This window comes from Castor canadensis, chromosome 14 (assembly GCF_047511655.1).
Source record: "Castor canadensis chromosome 14, mCasCan1.hap1v2, whole genome shotgun sequence".
Classification (NCBI taxonomy): Eukaryota; Metazoa; Chordata; class Mammalia; order Rodentia; family Castoridae; genus Castor; species Castor canadensis.
This window is the reverse complement of record NC_133399.1, coordinates 69,817,251-69,837,615: the sequence shown is the minus strand read 5'-3', so window position 1 is coordinate 69,837,615 and position 20,365 is coordinate 69,817,251. Positions and strand designations below refer to the sequence as shown.

The window sequence follows — 20,365 nt, the reverse complement described above, 5'->3', positions numbered from 1 at the left end:
AGTTTTAGCGTTTCATGTCAGTGTAACATTCACATCCATTGACATTTCACTCACACCATTATGTTTCACCTGAGAAAACCTTCCATTATGGAGATCAGTCTACTGAAAAATGTGCGGGCATGAGTCTCCTATCACCAGTTAGAGGGACTGGTGCAATTTGACTCTGTGCAGCTGAAATGCAGACTCTTCAGGGTAACTACAGGTGGACATTCTAGCATGGTAAATTATAAATGTATCTAGGTTAGAAACATTTTTAATTTAGCTAAAATACTCTATAAGATCAAAATAGGACATATCAACAGCCAACATGTCTTTTGAGTAAATATTTGTCTCTAGTGAGCAGATCACCATTATTTTAAATATCAATATATCATCTGGGAAAATTTGAATATAATATCTAATGATCTCACCCATGTAATGTTTAGGATTCATTTTGTGATGGTATTTTGTGTGTGTGTGTGTGTGAATTCCTAAATCTTTCTTTACTAGATGACCAAAAATTCTGCAATTATATATTAAATTAGTGAAGACCATGAACATACTACGACAGAACAATTATCTTTAATTATACTAATTACATGATTAGATAAAATTCATGATTAGGATATTACTCTGTGAAAATAATAGCTTTAATTAATGATTGAATCTACTCACATCATATCTTCACTGTCCTCCCACCTCTTCTGACCTACATTTGACATTGAGGCATTTAAAACTTTGAATACACATTCTTTCAAATGTATCTGAATTTCTGATACTTTTTCCAGTTAATTGAGATGATTCAGTTTTCTAGATTTAGCAAATAAGAAACTGAGCCCTCAGCAAACTTTGAATTGCAGATGAGAAAAGAATTGGAGTTTTGGTATAAGTAGTTCTCCAATGTTGTTACATTAGAAATTATTCCTATAAGATAATATACTCAGATATCTGTTTAACTGTTTTTAGCAATGTATAACCAATATTCTACCCACTATTCCTACAACATATAAAAAAATTTATAAGGATTTCATGGAAATTTGAATTACCCCAGAGGTAAATTTTTAATGTTTAACTTTGAAATGTAAAAAATAAATTGCTGACTATATATTATAAAAGTTGTATGGGGGTTACATGTCATTCTTTGGTTATACATGTGAATAAAAGTTTCTGTTAAAAGGTATTTGAATTTCAATGTATCTGTTATTAGTAAGCAAATGAATTTGAGGCTCTATATTTTTTCTCACAATTGGTTTTAAAAGAAGGGTGAATATTTTCATGATTTTAATTCATTAACACCCATTTAAATTCCTGTGAGCCTTCATCCACCAGCAGTCATTCTATCATGTTGTTAAGTGACAAGATCCACGAATTGTTTATCAAACAGCATCATGAAATAATTTCTTCCTTCATGACTTAGTGTCAAAAAGAAAACATACGGGGATTAAATTATTTCTTACTGTGCTTGGGTTATTTGGTAAAAGTAAAATAAAACAATCACAGAAAATATCATTATGTCTGGGCAGAAGAATCGTTCATTTGCATAAAATGGATTGAAACATTGAAACCAGGAACTTCTACGTTTCAGGAGTAGTTGTACTTGTCAGAGAGGCTTAAGTAGGTGCATTGCATATTCAGGATTAAGACTCTGTTGCTAACTTTTAAAACATCACTTGATAATTTTCTTAGAAAGATGTTTATAATTGCAAGTTTTAAATAGAAAGGAAATTCACCCCATCTGTGCTCTTTTGATGTTGGGATCTGCACACTGTTGCAGTATTCTAACCTTTCCTTTTAAAATAGCCCTGAAGTCAATTTGTGAAAGCATCTTTGCAGATACTCAAACTTATGAGAGTTTAAATACTGTGGTGTCTTTTATCAAGGAGAGCTGACACACTTTCATACCTGTCACAACTGGCTAACTCCGGTCTGATTCATAAGGGATTAATTGGGCATGGGTGCTTGTGAACTGAAATACTGTCATAATGGCTGTATGTCTGTCACTTTGATACACAAGGTAATCAAGTCCAGTAATAGACTCTCCCCGAATGCTAATAGCTTACCTAAGCAGGAAATCAGTAGAGGCTGTTTACTGGATATGACAGAGAAGTGCATCGTCTTTAATTTTAGTTAAAGATCATTTGATATTTGGTGGGATAATCTTTCAGAAACTATATTAGAATACCAAATGTGCTGTGGTTCAGTTGAACAACTGGACTGAAAAGTAAAAGTGAAATAGAACTTTTCCTAAGTTCTTTTTTTCTATTTTTTTAAAAGATGAAATAATTTTTTTAAAAAAATAAAATAAAAAGTGAAAATCTACTTTAACTTATTTCCAATTTTCTCCCCAGAGATAATTTTAATTCTCTGTTAGGAAATCTTTCTAGAATATTTGCTATTCATTTACATATAGGGTTATATACATGCACACATATAAAAAGTTTTATGTAATTTTATACGAATAGAATTTCAGTACTATTTTACAGTTTTATTATTCTCAGTATGTGGAAATATATTGCATGCTATCCACTACATAATACTATAGGGATATCCTTTAATTTAGTTGAACATTAATTGGATTTTGATCATAAATAATTTTCTGAGACAATAAGGAAATGGGAAACAAATAATTTAATCTCAAAACTTGGTTTTTGAAATCTTTTTTGACTCTGCACCTACCAAGCTCTGCAAGGCAGAACTTAACACCCTCACCCTTGCACAATAACCAAGGTCTTGAATTTTCACTCTGGAATTTTACACTTTGTTGGTTTGCTAGGTTTCTCAGGAATGTTTAAACATCTAATTAGACACCAGCTGAGTGTGTTTGCCTTTGACTTCTACCCCTAACTGTCCTTTGCTTGGAAATTACCAGAGAACTGGGGAAAATGAGGAAATTATAAGTTGAACAGACAAGAAGCTGACTTGACTAAGAAGCATATTTCTGCTCTATCAAATGAGTAATGGAATATCTGCAAACCCAAAAGGCAGAGCAAAGAATTCTAGTGATCAATGAATGCGGGTGTTTGTCCTTGCCCTTGTACACATCATCCATGAAGACTTGACATTCACTGAGCACACAGTGTTGGTAAGTCAGATGAGTAAATGTGTATGTTTTGAACAGCTTGTGTATCTGACTATGGACCTATGGACCCAGAGAGAGAAGTAAACACCATTGCATGTTATCAACTCTATAAGCAAAAACACAGCCACAATACATTATTATGTAGAATTAATATTCACAACAATTGGAAATGGGCACAACATTATGTATATATTCATATATAGATATGTATATGAAGCATTCTTGCACATCCCTCATGGAGTTACAGATAGAATTAACATAGGTGGGTGCCAGTAGCTCATGCCTCTAATTATGGCTGCTTGTAAGGAAAAGATCAGGAGGATCATGTTTTGAAGCCAGCCCAGGTAAATACTTTGTGAGACCCTATCTCAAAAATACCCCAATAAAACAGGACTGTCAGAGTGGCTTAAGTGGTAGAGAACCTGCCTAGTAAGTGGAAGATCCTGAGTCAAAACCCCAGTACTACCAAAAAAAAAAAAAAAGGTTTCATGCACATGAAAAATTATTTAACTTATCTAAAGTAACAGTATAAAAGAATTTAAATCACAGTTGGTTACTAAATTTTGGTTTCCATCTTATAGTCACCACTCAGCTGATACATCATTAAAATATGGGCATTTATTTACATAAAATAATAAAGTCTATAACTGGAATCATCAAATTTATTAACATAATGGTATTTATTTATAGCTTTTGATTATCTTTGAAGGGCATTTCTCTGGGATATGACTGGATAGTGTTGTTTTGGAACCACAAGGGATCTTCTGTCATGTTTCTCTATCCTTAAGACAAAATGAATTGGAGGGTTCATGATGCAAAAGTGTAGACAATTCTGGTGTTTATATTCTATGAAGAAGTAAATGTAGAAGGGATGAAGTTACTTTGAATTGGCTTCATCAGGGCCCCTATTTCAGGAAGCCAAGCAGCCAGGGCAGTGCTACACCAAGCCAGTGAGTGAAAAAGAACTATGGCTGAAAAGACTGTAAAAATAATAAAATAAAATTTACAAAAAAGAAAAGATAGAGAAATAATAGATGGGATCATAAAACAAATGGAACAGGAGAGAAAGACATAGTCATCGGTAGGTGTAGATGTTTTTAGAAGTAATTTCAACCTCTCCAACAAAATGTTCTATAATATTTCAAATTTGTAACAGCATCTTTTTTCAAGTTTAGATTTTCATACCTATCATTGTGGTATACCTATATTGTTGTAGTGTTCATTGTTGAATTTTGATAATTTGTAAGATACTATATTTGAAATTGTATTAACATCACAAGTACCCCAGATACATCTCCTGAATGTCTAACCAAGTGAATGGATTATATCTTCCCTATTTGAGTCAATAGATTGATTATTTAATGCAAAATTATTTCTTTTCATCACCATTTACTGATCACCTACTCTATGCTCTGAAAAAGAAGAACATGAATTAGACACATTCTCTTTAGTGCTTTTGAGGACACAGAACTGATAATATATAATGGTGGTGTTTAAAGCATGTTATATATTACAATAGAGGCATAGGCAGGGTATTGTAGGAAGAGGAAGGAGGAAGCAATCCATGAAGAACTTCTAAAGCATGGTTCCTCCAACTAAAAATATTTCTAATCAAAGCCTACATGCCTCTCACCTGTCTCTAAATTGTTTCCAGCTTCAACTATTTATATTATTCTGAAATCTGGCCATGAGAAACTCTCTTAAATGTCCAAGTCCACAGTAATTTTTAACTCTTAGTAAAGTATCTTAGAATTTATGCAATCACTTCCTTTAACTATATATTTAAGCATTTATTGTTAGTTGGGTCTTAATGTACTAAAATGGCATTATCCTGAGTTTGTTCCAAATATATTTTTATCTCCTTGCTTTCCTGTTATCTATGTCCTGTATATCGCAGAGTGCCTATTTTACATGGAAATCTGTAGAGGACATGGACTGCATCTGCAGTTTTATTTGTGAAGCATTCATCATAGTTATGAGCAGTCAGGGCACAGCATTTATTGGAGGTGATATTTACCAATAGAGAGGATGGACTAGATGCAGAAGTTTATGGGAATCTTATTCTATAGCACATTATCTCTTTGTATATATTGTCCAGTACGGTCATATCACTTACTCATGAATAAAGGCTTATGGAGAGTCATTACTCACAGAAATTGAGGGCACAAAAATTGTCGTTAAGAACTTATTAAAGAAGACGATCACAGGCAATTATGAAATACTGCTCCTTTGTACTTCCTGCTCTTGAGGAGACAAGTGAGTCTTCCCTAGAGTTTTATGAAAAAGCAGCTGACACTTAAAAAGCCAATTAGTACAGGTACTTAATTGTTCATTTAGATTTATGTCCCTTTAAGTCAGTTTGTTTGCTAATGTTTTCAACAACAGCAAATAGAAAGTTTACTTTAATGTGAAAATCAATACTCAGTAGAGATCAACAAAACATAGCAAAGAAAAAGCAAACTAACTGCTGAGTTTTTCATCTGTTCAAATAAGTGTTTTATTATATTGTACAAAAGCAAACCAAAGAAAGATTTTAAAAAATTGGTCAATAAATAAAATGAGAGATGATTTATAAAATGTATGTATATATATATGAAATAAATATATTCATGAATGTATTTTATTTATTTCACAATATTGCTATTCGAACTCTGGGCTTCTCACTTGCTGGGTATATGCCCTAACACTTGAACCATACTCCCAGCCCTTTTTGCTCTGGTTATTGTGGAGATAAGGTCTGCTTTTTTGCCCAGATTGGTTTCGACCAGAATCCTCCTGTTTTATGTTTCCTGTCACATTTTGGATGACAAGTATGTGACAACATACCCAACTTTTACAACTTTTTTTCCATTGAGATGGTGTCTTATAAACAATCATTTCTGGATTGGCCTGGAACCACAATCATTCTGATTCAGCATCCCATGTAGCTTGGGATGACAGATGCACGCCACTGTGCTTAACTATTGGTTGAGATGAAGTCTTGCTAACTCCTTGCTGGGGCTGGCATTAGACAGTAACACTTTTTTTCCTCAGCTCCCAAGTAGCTAGGATTGCAGATGTGAGCTATCCACATACAGTTTATGAATGTATTTCAAATAAACAATATGAATAAGGCTTTGAAATATTAAAATTGCAAGATCCAATACATTATTGAGGTTTATAAATTAAAATCTCTTAAATGCAACTATTCAGTTACAGAAATGTAGCTTAAAAACTATTGTTCAACATTTTTATCTGCAACTATTTGCTAAGCACCTACAATGTGCCAGACATTACTTCAGATTCTTGGAATACATTTGTAAATGAAACAAAGAAAGTTCCTCTCATGGTGCTTAAAGTTAATGGATGGAAGGGTTAATATATAAGAAACAATGATAAAAACTAAACACCTTATTGCATAAGGTATAGGCCTGTTATGTAATATGTTATAATGTAGTACCTATAATTACAAAAGCAAAGCAAAATGCTGATTAGGATAAAGGTATCAAAAGTGACAGTGTTAGGAAAGGAAAAAAAACTACAGTTCTAAGTAGGGTTATCTCTGTATGAGTCAGTGAAACTTACTGCTTCAAATATTGGAAGGATAAAAATATGATCTTAAGCTTATATATTTCTTCAGAGGATATGATAATAATCATATTTAACCATCATCCTCAACTATCTTCCTCTCTCTTAAGCCCTGAGTTATATGTGAATGTATAGCTACAAAACTCAATGCAAAATTCTGGTATTATTGGTTAATGTCAAAGAAAACTTTCTCCTAATGTTAGGTAGCCTTGAATTGAAATAGTAGATAAGGTCTGCTTCATCTAGGTCTGTTTTGATAGCAAATCTAGAAAGTTGGAGCTGTACAAGCATATGCCAGAACTGTGCAATCTTGTCTACAGCTTCTTGTGATACAGCAAAGCAGTACAGGGGCAGGTTTTTGCCCCACTGTAGCTGGTGGAAGTTGTCCATTTGAGCCTGTTCATCAGGAATAATACTTTCAGATGATTGTCATGTCGGAGTGAGACAGTAAGAGATTTGACATAGAGAATGACTCCTTTTGACTTTGCCACTTTGGACCATTAAGGATGTCAATAAAATGGCACACATCATTCCAGTGTTCCATTTAATAGGGCTGCAGCTCAACACAATATTTTATAATTTCCTCAGTTCAGACCAGGACTCTTCTAAGGGGTTGGAATACCATGTAAAGAAATCTGACATTTCTTAAATGGAAATGATAGCAAGGGAAGACTTTGAACCTTTCAGAAATGAGGAAATATCAGCAATATATGTTGTCCATGTCTATTGGGACATATTTTTTCTAGAATATTGTAGAGATATATTTCTTACAGATAATTAATGTATAATAAATGTCTTCATGTGGTTTTTTATTATTAATAAACCTGACAAAATATGAATCATTTGTATAAAAATATGAGCATCTGTACACAAATATTATTTACTTAGGTTTGGATACACAGAGTAGGGATGAAGATAGTGAATGCACTGAAGCACATTAGTTGATGATCAAAAAAATCATGAATCCAATATTTTATGATAAAAGTTGCTCCTGCAGCCCCTTTAAAATAAGGCAATAAAGGCAATAAGAGAGGGCATAAGAAAAACAAGCCAATTGTAAGGTAGATGAATACGGGAGTATCCCACAGAATTGACACTGAAGTTGATGATAGTGGTATGGAAAGGGAACTATCCACTAAAATTGAGTTTCCACAAAATGGAAAAGGATGGATTGTTGAGAGGCAAAACTATTACAAAAGCAATGAAATAGTCCTACTTTTTTGGACTTATTTCTTCAGGAATCACCATAAAGTATCATTTGCATCAAATATAAAATGAGTTTTAATGATTTTGTGGGGTTTTTGGCATAAAATATCCTTACAGTAGATGTAAACCCTCAACTCCCTGGTGAAATTTATTTCATTTTCAGGCTCAGCTAAGCCACCTTCATCATGAGACCATTTCTGGTTTACTTTTGCTTTCTTTCAAACTCCCACAAAATTTCTATAATTCATTTTCCCCTCCTGAATATTTTTTAAAGCTATGATACATTTAATTCATTCATTCATTCACAAGGACTTACACTGGATGTCTCCTGGATGCCAGGCAGTATTTTAGTCACTTTCCACTCAGTATCAGGAAGTGCTGGAGTTACCTGTCCAGTGGGACTAAGAAAAAACAAAGATGACACAATGAATAAATTTAACTCAAATTGGTCAAACAAAAAAAAAAGAGTATTTTTAAACTGTACAAATTTTTATTTCATTTTTTTCAACACTGGCTAGGAGTACAACCTTATATGATCCTGGAATAAACTAACATGAGTCTCAATGCTGAAGCAGTGTTTATGTTTTATGAAAAGCAGAGAGATCATTTTGACCTGTGGCTACATTCATTGTTCACATGTCTGCTGCTATCAACTTATTAAGTATTTTTATTCTTTGCAAAAGGGTAGTATGGGTGCCAGAGGGGAGGGTGATACGAAGATGAATGAGACACACATAACCCTCCAAGAAAAGTGATGAGGCATTCACATACATTATTATCATACAAGATAACAGGTGTCTTAAGAAAGGAGTGCTGTATGTTAGTAAGGTCAGAAGGAGACATTACTTGCTCCAGTAAGAAATTTGCAGCAAGTCAGGTGGGACTTTTGCTTGATCTTAAATACATTTACTTTAAGCAAAGTAAAATAACTATTCAAATAGAAAGTTTTAAGCCACTTTATCTGACAGGTTCAGGAGGTATCCTTTATAAGCAATTACAGAATTACTTTAAATGGCAAACTAATCTATTTTTTCTTAATTTTTTTTTTTGCAGTACTGGAGTTTGAACTCAGGGCCTCATGCTTGCTAGCTAGGCAAGCATTCTACCACTTGATTCACTCCACAAGCCCAAGCTCATCTTTAATTTTTAATTTTTTATTCATTTATTCACATGTGCATACATTGTTTGGGCCATTTCTCCCCCTATACCCTGTCTCCTCCCTCTCTCCCTCACACCCCTTCACTTCCAGCAGCACCTGTTCTGCCCTTATCTCTAATTTTGTTGAAGAGAAGACACAAGCAATAATAAGAAAGACAAAGTGTTTTTGCTAGTTGAGACAAGGATAGCTAGACAGAGAGATTCCTAGCACTACTTCCATACACAAGTGTGTTACAACCCAAGTTGATTCATCTCTACCTGACCCTTTTACTAGTTCCTGATCTACTTCCCATATTGACCTCTATAACTTTAAGGTTTCTGTATTAGCTCCTCTGTAGTGGGGACATCAAACACTTTTATGTTTTGGGCTTCCTACCTATCCCCATACCTCCTGTATGTGCTCTCCCCTTGTCATGTGACCCAAGTCCAACAACATTGCTGCATTTGCCCTATATGCAACATTGCTGCATATGAGAGAGAATGTATGATTTTTGGTCTGCTGAGCCTGGCTAACCTTGATCAGAATGATGTTCTCCAGTTCCATCCATTTACTTCAGAATAATAAGATTTCATTCATTTTCAGGGCTCAGTAAAACTCCATTGTGTATAAGTAGCACGTTTTCTTAGTGGGGCATCTTGGCTGTTTCTGTAACTTGGCTATTACGAGCAGCGCTGCAATAAACATGAATGTGCAGGTGCTTCCAGAGTAACCTGTGTCGCATTCCTTGAGGTATAGCCCCAGGAGTGGGATTGCTGGATTCTATGGCAGATCTAATGTTTAGATTTTTAAGAAGCTTCCATAATTTTTCCAGAGTGGTTGCACTAGCTTGCATTCCCACCAGCAGTGTACCAGTGTTCCTTTTTCCCTACTTCCTTGCCAACACCTGTTGTTGTTGGTGTTTTTGATGATGGCTATTCTAACAGAGGTGAAGTGGAATCTTAGTGTGGTTTTGATTTGCATTTCCTTTATGGCTAGAGATGGTGGGCATTTTTTCATGTGTCTTTTGGCCATTTGGATTTCTTCTTTTGAAAAAGTTCTGTTTAGTTCAGTTGCCCATTTCTTTATCGGTTTGTTGATTTTTGGGAAAGTTTAGTTTTTTTAAGTTCCCTGTATACTCTGGTTATCAGTCCTTCATCTGATGCATAGCTGGAAAATATTTTCTCCCACTCTGTGGGGGTCTTTTCAGTTTAGACACCATTTCTTTTGTTGAGCAGAAGCTTTTAGTTTTATGAAGTCCCATTTGTCTACCCTTTTTCTTATTTGCTGAGCTGCTAGGGTACTGTTGAGGAAGTCCTTGCCTACACCTATTACTTCCAGAATATTCCCTGCTCTTTCTTATACTAACTTCAGAGTTTCAGGTCTGATATTAAGGTCCTGATCCATTTTGAGTTGATATTAGTACAAGGTGATAAACATGGATCTAGTTTCAGTTTTTTGCAGACAGATAACCACTTTTCCCAGCAACATTTGTTGAAGAGGCTGTCTTTTCTCCATTGTATATTTTTGGCACCTTTGCCAAAAACAAGGTGGGCATAGCTGTGTGGATTCATATCTGGGTCCTCTATTCTGTTCTGCTGGTTTTCATGTCTATTTCAGTGCCAGTACCATGCTGTTTTTATAGCTATTGCTTTGTAGTATAGTTTGAAATCAGGTATTGTAAAACCTCCAGCATTGCTCTTTTTGCTGAGTATTGCCTTGGCTATTCACAGTCTCTTGTGTTTATAAATGGATTTTAGGGTAGAGTTTTCAGTCTCTGTGATGAATGTCATTGGATTTTGATGTGAATTGCATTAAACATGTAGATTGCTTTTGGTAATGTGGCCATTTTTTCTATGTTGATTCTGCCAATCCATGAGCACGCGAGATCTTTCCATCTTCTGTAGTCCTTTTCGATCCCTTTCTTCAGGGGTTTGTAGTTCTCCTTGTAGAGGTCATTCACATCCTTTGTTAAATTTGATTTTTTTTGAGGCAGTAGTAAATGGAATTGTTTCCATATATTCTTTCTCAGTTTGTTCATTATTGGTGTATAGAAATGCTAATGATTTTTGTAAGTTGATTTTATATACTGCCACCTCGCTGTAGCTGTTTAAAGGTAGGGCTGATGTCACAAGAGATGTGATTGAGCAGCCGAAGAGTTGTTATCAGTTGTATTTATGAACAATCTAAATACCTACTGTAATTCACACTCAATAAATGCAGTTATTAACCAGAATAGAAATTCTCAGCTGAAGATAAGAGGAAACGTAACTAAAACAACGTTAGATAATGAAGGAGATTGCATGGTATGTTATCTAAAAAGCCTCAAAGAAGGTTATTTTGCTTTGATAATGAATTTTCTTTCTGTTGGGTAGCCCTCTCATTTTTGCCTGACTTTGTATTTGAAGTCTTCCTTTACACTACACCTGTCATAGCAAAATTCTGCCAATAGTTCTATCAGGTTCTAAAACTCTCTAAGGTTTTAAGGGTTTGGCTCACCTCAGAAACTGTCTGTCTTTCCAGGCAATCACTAAACACATTGAACATGGTCTGTCAGTCAGAACTTTCCAAACTGCACAGCTGCCTATTATGTGAGAAAGGGTGGGAAGGAAATTTATGCATAACTAATTGCTCACTACACTGTCCACCAATGTAATTAATGTGGCAAGGTAGTAAGTAGTACTGGTTTTAACATATGCAATGTGTAAATCTTAGATGTGATTATTTTCTATGTGTGTGGTACAAAACATCAAAAACAGTTCCTTGAGCATGTTAAGGAAGGGATGTACCACTGAGCTCCATTTCAGGCTCAAATGAGATTTTTATAACTAATAAATTATAATCTGTATTTTAACCTTTATCATTATATTATTACCATTATGTTCCATGTCTATTAAATATTCACTTCTGATTTTGGGCCAGTAGGCCTTAAAGACATCGCGTAAGGAAAATACTCCAGATCCCAGAAGTAGATGGAACCTGATAAATTTTTTCTTAGTGAATTCTACTATGACTACACACTTTTATGTGCATCGTGGCTGCATTAGAAAGTTATTGGCTCCAACTTTTCTTCTAGAGAACACATGCTATTTGCTAATGCCCTAATTCACATAGAGACAGAAAAGTATCCCTCATATCATTACCTTGTTCAAATTTTACATTCCCTGATTTAGAATAAGACACAAAAAAGATATTAATCATAATAGATTCAAAAAATGTTTATTTAAAGATAAGCTTACAGCAAAGAAAGGTACCTTAAAATCCATTGATTTCCTTACATTTTCCTCCAATTTACAAAGAATTTTACATTTGATAACAGCAAATTTTGCATTTAGCATGGAAATGTAATTTTAATTTAGATCATAATGATGCTTCAATAGAACTGCCTGTTATTAACTGTGTCAGTCTGATTGCTTTCTGACTACAGTTTTCAATTAGACACAATCTGTTCTATTCACACAAAGGAGAGTGAAAAGAAGAAAAGGAGAATTCAGTTACTAAGTCATGAACTTGAACAGGCACTTATAATAATATGCATTTTGTAAAACTTTTGCCTTGTATGGAAGTGATTTTTCTAGATTAAAGGTATGTGCTTGGAGATACAATCTTTCACAGTACTTTAAAATATTGTACTTTATAGCTGATGAGATTTTATTCCTTCTGCATTATAGCACCACTGAAACACCTTTTTTCATGTTTAATGTATTTTAAAGTTTTATTTTTAAAGAAATATTTACAATTCCTGAAAGACACATGTTTAGAATTATTCTTCTATGCTGAGAAAATAAAGTCTGAGATCTTCCATGATAATAAAGTGAGCAAATGACAGCTCTCTCCTTATATATTTACAAAGCTCTTAAGCATCTTATATACTTAGGCACAATTGGGAGGAAAATTTTCTGTGCATCCTGGCATAGTAAATTTTATTCTGGTCTCCTACTTTACTAGATTCTAAATGATATCTTTTATAATCTTCCCTCACTAAAGGAAATATTTCTGTGGCTTTCTAGTATGCAAAAGTGTTTAGATGACATCACAATATTAAATTTTTTTCACTTACCTCTAGAAACAGTATTGTCTTTGTCCTGAGTCTCAGGACAAATCTTTTTTTGTGTGTGCCTTGTGCAGATCAGTTATGTTTATCTCTCCAGATATAAAGCATTTTCTTTTAACCTTCCTTAATGGAAAAGGCTCTATGTACATCAGTTTGACAAAGACATTGGGATTAATACAGTCAACTATAGAGATAAGATACAATCTTCAAGGCCAGGTATGATGGCTCACAAATAGAATCCCAGTTCCACAGGAGACTGAAATGGAAAGCTAGCCTGGGCAACAATGTTAGCAAGACCCTGTCTCAAAAAACAAGCTGGGTATGTTGGTTCATGCCTTTATTCTTAGCTATAGGAGGCTGAGGTAGGAAGACACTATGGTCTAAGGCCAGCCCCGGGCAAAAAGAGCAAGACCCTACCTGAAAAATATGCTAAAGTAAAAAGAGCTGAGGGCAAAGCTCAAGTGGTAGAGTGCTTGCCTAGCATACACAAGTGCCTAAGTTTGAACCCCCATACTGAAAAACAAAAATAAAAAACCTAGGTACTCAAAAGGCAGAAGTGGGAAAATCATTAGTGGGAGGCCATCCTGGGCAAAGGGAAGTGAGATTTGGGGGCACAGCTCTTGTGCAGAGTACTTGCCTGGCATTCCTGTGTCCCAGAGCTCAATGTTCCCTGGCTTTGTATGGTATTTCTACCTGTATTACTCTTTAATCTTACAGGCAGTTTGCATAACTTTTATAATATCACTGATCATGTTTAAATTTTGCAATTAAAGATGCATTTTGTATCTTGGAGTTTTCATATACAATATCCTTTCAGTTGCCATTCTTGGTTAAACACTGCTATTTTTGTTGAGATTTCTTTCAAAAAATAAATGTATTTTAATGGATGTATCAAAGCATAAAATTTGTACATATTTGTAGGATACTATATAATATGATGTTTTGATACCTATATAAATTTTGGAATTTTAAAATCAGGTTAAACATCTACCTCCTCAATATTTATTATTTGTTTATGGTGAATCATTCAAAGTTTTTTCAAGTAGCTTTTATTTCTTATTTACTTTTTAGCATATTATAGTTGTTCCCAAGGTACATTGTGAGGTTTACAAAAATGCTTACAATATATCTTAGTAAGATTCATCCCTTCCATATTTCTCCTGTTCCCCTTTATTTCCCCTTCTTAGAACAGTTTCAACAGGTCTCACTGTTCCATTTTCATATATGAGTACTTAGTACTTCCACCATAATCACTTTCCTTCACCCTTTCCTTATGCCTTCTACCCTCTCACTGCTACCAATTCCCAGACAGGACTTATTTTACTATATTTATTATATATATTATACTCCAAATTTTTTGGCACATGATTGCTATCTATGTCACACTACGGTTCAGAATTTCTTGCTCCTCTCTAACTAACTAGTATCCATTGATGAAACTTTCCACATCTTCCCTCCTTTCTACTCTCTTCAGATTCTGGTAACCACCAACCTACTTTCAGATGTTAGAGTTTCAAATGTAAAAACATGTTTAGTTAACATTCAAAGAATTTTTCTTTTCTTCCAATGGAGGCAGGATTGCAGATGTTGGACAAACACATCTTAGGTTTTTCATTTAAATCCTGATTCTTATTTAAAAAATACATTTGCTGTGTTTAAATTATTTTTTCTGTGTATATTTTTGCTATGGCAAGAATTCTACCAACCAGAGATAAATAATTAATCCAATATGCAAACCAAGATTTGCTTTGGAATTTGTCCTTCAACGAGCAATCATCATGAATAAAATCTGCAAATATTTGATACTGTAGTAATTTACACCTGAATTTTAAAAGAGAATACTTTCACAATGACAATTCTGTGCTATAAAAACCCTATATTTATTGAATTACATGATGTTATGTGACAAAAGTCCACACACACAAAGAAAAAAGAATAAAAAAATCTTTATCACATTCTAAAACCTGTGGCAGTGTATGTAGGAGTCTTTTTATTGCAATTTAGGAATTATTTTTCTTATTGTTTAACAATTTATTGGAAATTATAGTGACAGATGTAATGCTATGTAATGCTATCATATTGTCGGTATTTAAAAAAAATAATATCTCAATAATAACCTCATGTGATGAAACATTCTACTGCCATTAAGAAGAAGACTAGAATGAGAAATGTATGGGAACATTGTACGATTTTCATCAGATTGAACATTCACTTCCAGGGAAATGGGGCAAGGAACACTGTGCCTATGACATTCTGATACAGCATCAGCTCATTTTGATTTGAGCATAACACTGAAGCGATAAAGAAAATCATATAATAACAATAAATCAGGTTAGGTTTACCTGAATTATGTCATAACTATTTAGTTTTGTAGAGTAGATTTACTGCTAAATTAAATACAAATACAAATAAGTATTATGGATATAAGATTAATTAATTTAATGAGCTAAATTATTAGAATAGATTGGATTGAAATTGGATAAAAGTAAATCAAACTGACAATTATTTATAAAGCCCAAAACAATTTTAATATGTATGAATATATATATATACTTATATTTATACATAAATATACTACACACCTGTAATCTCAGCCCTGTCACAATCTCTATTACATCATTTGTAAATAAGTAAAATAAATTTAAATTTACTTAAATTCAAATGTAAATTTGTAAATAAGGTATATAACCTGCTGTAAGGACTGCCTAAAATAAATCATGTCAGGATTGTAACACAGTATCACGCACAAGATATTTGTTCAATAAATAGTAGATAATATAGCAAATCTTGTTTTGGGTGTTTAAACATGCACTACTTTAAGTGATAGCTGCTTAATTTTGTTCACTTTTCTTTTGTAGTACCAGGGATTAACCTAGGGCTACATGCACACTAAACAAGTGTTCTACTTACAGAGATACATCCCTGCCCTGTTTATTTTATTTGACACAGGGTCTTACTCAAGTTTTCCAGGGTACCTTTGAATATGTATGTGTGTGCATGTAGGTCTGTATGTTTGTATGTATTTATGAGTGTCCACGTGTGTGCAAAATTTTCATTTCTCCTGCCTTAGCCTCCCTAGTGGTGAGATTGCAAAAGCGTGCCATCAAGCATGGCTTTCTTGCTCAGGTTCCTCACTCATAGATGATTCTTTATCTGAAACAACCATCTATTGATCCTTTTTAGCTACTGTTGAAGATCTCTTTTGGAGGTTTATTGTGTACTTCCAGATAAAGAATGCATTAGATATTCTCATGTATTTGTGGTGTAGCAATGGAAAAGGTGAGTTATATTTTCCTGAGGAATTCTTAGGTAATACAGTGACTAGCTTGGGGCATACCTGGGCTAAAATGTTCACTCAACTCATTAAAACCTAAAAGGTAAAGACAAAGCATGCCACCATATTGTGTCACTGCATAAAGAATTTTGAGATTAAATAGTACAACAGAAAAGGCATGGTATTGACCCGAATCAAACCTATGTTTGACTGACTCTTTCACTGTAAATTCAGAAAGTATTATCTCAAAAAATTGTTGTGGGGACAGAATGAAGTGGTATATGTAACAAACTGAGTATGGTGATATCAGAGGAGCTCAGTATATATTATATGTCCTAGTACTCATGGAAACACTTGAGAAACTTATGTAATTCTTACACCCCAGGGATTATTTAGATGCCAGAGTTGGAAAGTGTTTGTCATTGATCTCTACCTTCCAAACATGATTATAATATTTAAGCATTTGGCAGTGTCACTGGCCCTCTCCCCTTACCATTCAGTGACTATGTAGGGTAAACAGAACAGGCTTCAGATAGAAAGAAAATAATCTAAACTATAAAAAACAAACAACATAATTGATGTCAGCCTTACTGAAACAGCACTCATGAAAGACACATATGAAAAATAAAGAATATGAGCACCAGTCAAATTCAGAACATAATGTATTTCCAGGAATATTGCTTGGCCCTATATATGCCCAAGGAAGGCATACTTATCATCTCTTATTTCTTTCCCCTACTGTTACATGATTGTTACATTGAATGAATAAATTAGTGATTTAAGGTGTTAGTTCAGCAATAATCTCTCACTGAACTGTTTTTCTAATGGGAAAAATCAAGACCCCCTTTTTCAGTCATTCTTTATGCATTGCCTTTAGACTTTCTTTGAAGCAGTACTTCTAAGTTAATTTTCTGTCTTATACTGTGGACACAAGTAGATCACACTTTTCTATAGATACAGGATTATACTCATTTTCTCAATCCAGACAGTCCACAGAAATACTCATTTTATTCATCATTAAACCCAGAAACAGATTACCTTGAGTGATATCTAGGCTAGATTTTGATAGAGACAATTGTCCCTGTGTCTCAACTATCATGGCAGGCCAAGCCCTTACAAGAGGTGTTATCTGTGAAGAGCCCCAGAAGAAGAAGTCTGAAATATATTTTTCTCTGTAGACCCATTGGCCCAAACAGGCAGACCAGCTATACTCTTTGAATACATTTTCAACAAACAGTACCACAAGGAGAAATTGTAGTGCAGGCAAATCTACAGGCTGAGTGTACCCAAGATCAGTGACTCTGTTTCCTTAGCTGTGTTCCTTTTTATTTTCTTAATTCACCTACAGTGGTTTTCTTAGAATAGTTTTTTTTTTCTAGTTTCCTTTTTGAAGAGACTGGAGAAGGAAGAAAGCCTTGCTAATATCTAAGCCTGTAGGTATTCAATAGCCTGAGATAGTCAGTTCATTCCCTTCTCTAAGTGTTTGAAACCTGTAGGAGAGAATTCCTGAGACAATATTTGATGTGGGAGAGATTATGAAACAAAGGTCAAAGGAAAGCTGGCCTTCCTGGTCCTCAATACACAACACTTGGGGGGGATTCTCTCCTGGATTTAATCTGGTACTAGATTTCATTGTGTAATTATCTCCTGTCTTACAGTTCTCACTTATAAATCAGAGCAAGATAACTTTGATTCTCGTTTTCCCTTCCAAAGGGCTTTTTCTCTTTACTTTTTGTTTTTGGCAAAAATGGGAAGAAAATGACTTGCCCAAGGTATAACTGAATAAAATTAGTGGATATTGGGGGAGAATAGGATAAAGTGAGGGCAAGATTGTCTTTTCTAACAAAACGTTTTCAATTTATTGTAAATACCTCGGACGATGCAAATACCATACCACTATGTATAGACTCTAACGTGAGTTTGTATATTTCATTCTTCCAAATACAATGATCCCCCCTTATATACTGCTTTATGTTTCATGGTTTCAGTTACTCATGGTCAATTGTGGTTTCAAAATGTTAAATGGAAAACCCCCAGAAATCAATAATTCATAGGCTTTAAATTGCACCGTATTCCGAGTAGCATGACGAACTCTCTGTCTTGCTCTATCCTACCAGGGACATGAAATTTTCCTTTGTTCAGGGTATTCTTGCTGTTGATACTACATGCCCAAAACTCACTTCACAGATGACTCATTTGTCAGATGAATAGTGGCCATATCACAGTGCTTGTGTTCAGGTAACCATTACATCACAATGCCTACCTCAGTTATCTCACTTCACCTCATCAGAGCGGCATTGCATCATCTTACATCATTACTAGAAGGAGAATGATTACAATAAGATATTTTGAAAGAGATTGCATTCATGAAACTTTTATTAAATTGTATCATTATAACTGATCTATTTTATTATTTTTGTTGTGAATCTTTTGTGGTGCTTAATTTAAAAATTAAACTATCATAAATATGCATGCATAGAAAAAATATATTTATAGGTTTCAGTACAATCCATGGTTTCAGCTATGAGTCTTGGAGCATGACCTTTTCTTTTTTTTTTTTTTTCATTTTTCTTTTATTATTCATATGTGCATACAAGGCTTGGTTCATTTCTCCCCCCTGCCCCCACCCCCTCCTTTACCACCCACTCCGCCCCTCCCTCTCCCCCCACTCAATACCCAGCAGAAACTATTTTGCCCTTATTTCTAATTTTGTTGTAGAGAGAGTATAAGCAATAATAGGAAGGAACAAGGGTTTTTGCTGGTTGGGATAAGGATAGCTATACAGGGCATTGACTCACATTGATTTCCTGTGCGTGGGTGTTACCTTCTAGGTTAATTCTTTTTGATCTCACCTTTTCTCTAGTACCTGTTCCCCTTTTCCTATTGGCCTCAGTTGCTTTAAGGTATCTGCTTTAGTTTCTCTGCGTTAAGGGCAACAAATGCTAGCTAGTTTTTTAGGTGTCTTACCTATCCTCACCCCTCCCTTGTGTGCTCTCGCTTTTATCATGTGGAGCATGACCTTTTCAAATAAGGGGGATATAAATGCTACAATTAACTTCACAAAATAAAGGATCAGAGGCTTGCTACATATTATCAAGTCATAAAGAAAAGAAATCTGCTTCTTTTTGTTTTTTGTGTATATGGTGGAATAACAACATATGAAATACTGTTTCATATCAAAGCAAATTCCTTTGGGTATTTATGATTTAAATGTGTTCAAAATATAAAGTTTTAAGAAATCTAAGGAAAATAAATTTTTACAAATGAAGCTTTGAAATAGTTGCCTGTTTCATGTTTAGTTTAGTAAGAAATTAATGGTAAAGTATGCTTACCGGGAATGTTCCAATAGAGAACATTTTATGTTCTCTATAAAATAAGGATTCTTCTATGGAACATATAAGATTGACATTTTAGGCTTTTAATATAAGCAACATACAAGTAACCACTATTTTATTTAGTAAAAGAATATCTTAAGTAAAAGAATATATTATATTAAGTAAAAGAATATCTGGTACTATTTCCTAACCCAAGAAAATCCACAGTCTTTTATATTATTTGAGTTAATTCAACATATTAGTGAGCAAATGCAAACTCATGACCAAGCATTCTAGAAAATACAGTTTGTAAGTTAGCACATAAACAATTTCAAGGCTTTATGTCATTGGTTATTAGAAAATAACCTTTGAATTTTTGAGCTTATTAATAACCAGAGTTAGATCATTTGGTCACAAAATAAAAATGATTTCTCTCCTATCTTTCTAAACTAAAGACAATGACTTACAGTCCTTTCCATTCACAGGAATAATTGCATTGGAAAACATATTCACTGTTGTAAAGAACACTTGAAATTTATTGGTTACAGTTTTTGGTCAGGATCAATCTAAGTATCGGGGCTTTTTTTTTAGGAGACTCAAGTATATCGAACTGACAATCAGCTTATTTATCCACTACTTTCTATATGTTCTATATTGTAAACAGACAGTGTGAGTTGGTTTTTCCAGATTGTCTTTGTTCAATAAAATGGGGCAAAATTCGTGGTTAAATTTTCCTCTTCAAATATATAGAAAAGGC

At 34.1% G+C, this 20,365-nt stretch overlaps 1 protein-coding gene across 1 annotated transcript in view; it reads left to right on the top strand.

The window, feature by feature from the left end:
• Window positions 1-20,365, top strand: part of Sgcz (sarcoglycan zeta) — a 1,041,297-nt gene that overhangs the window by 431,080 nt on the left and 589,852 nt on the right. The window lies entirely within an intron of this gene.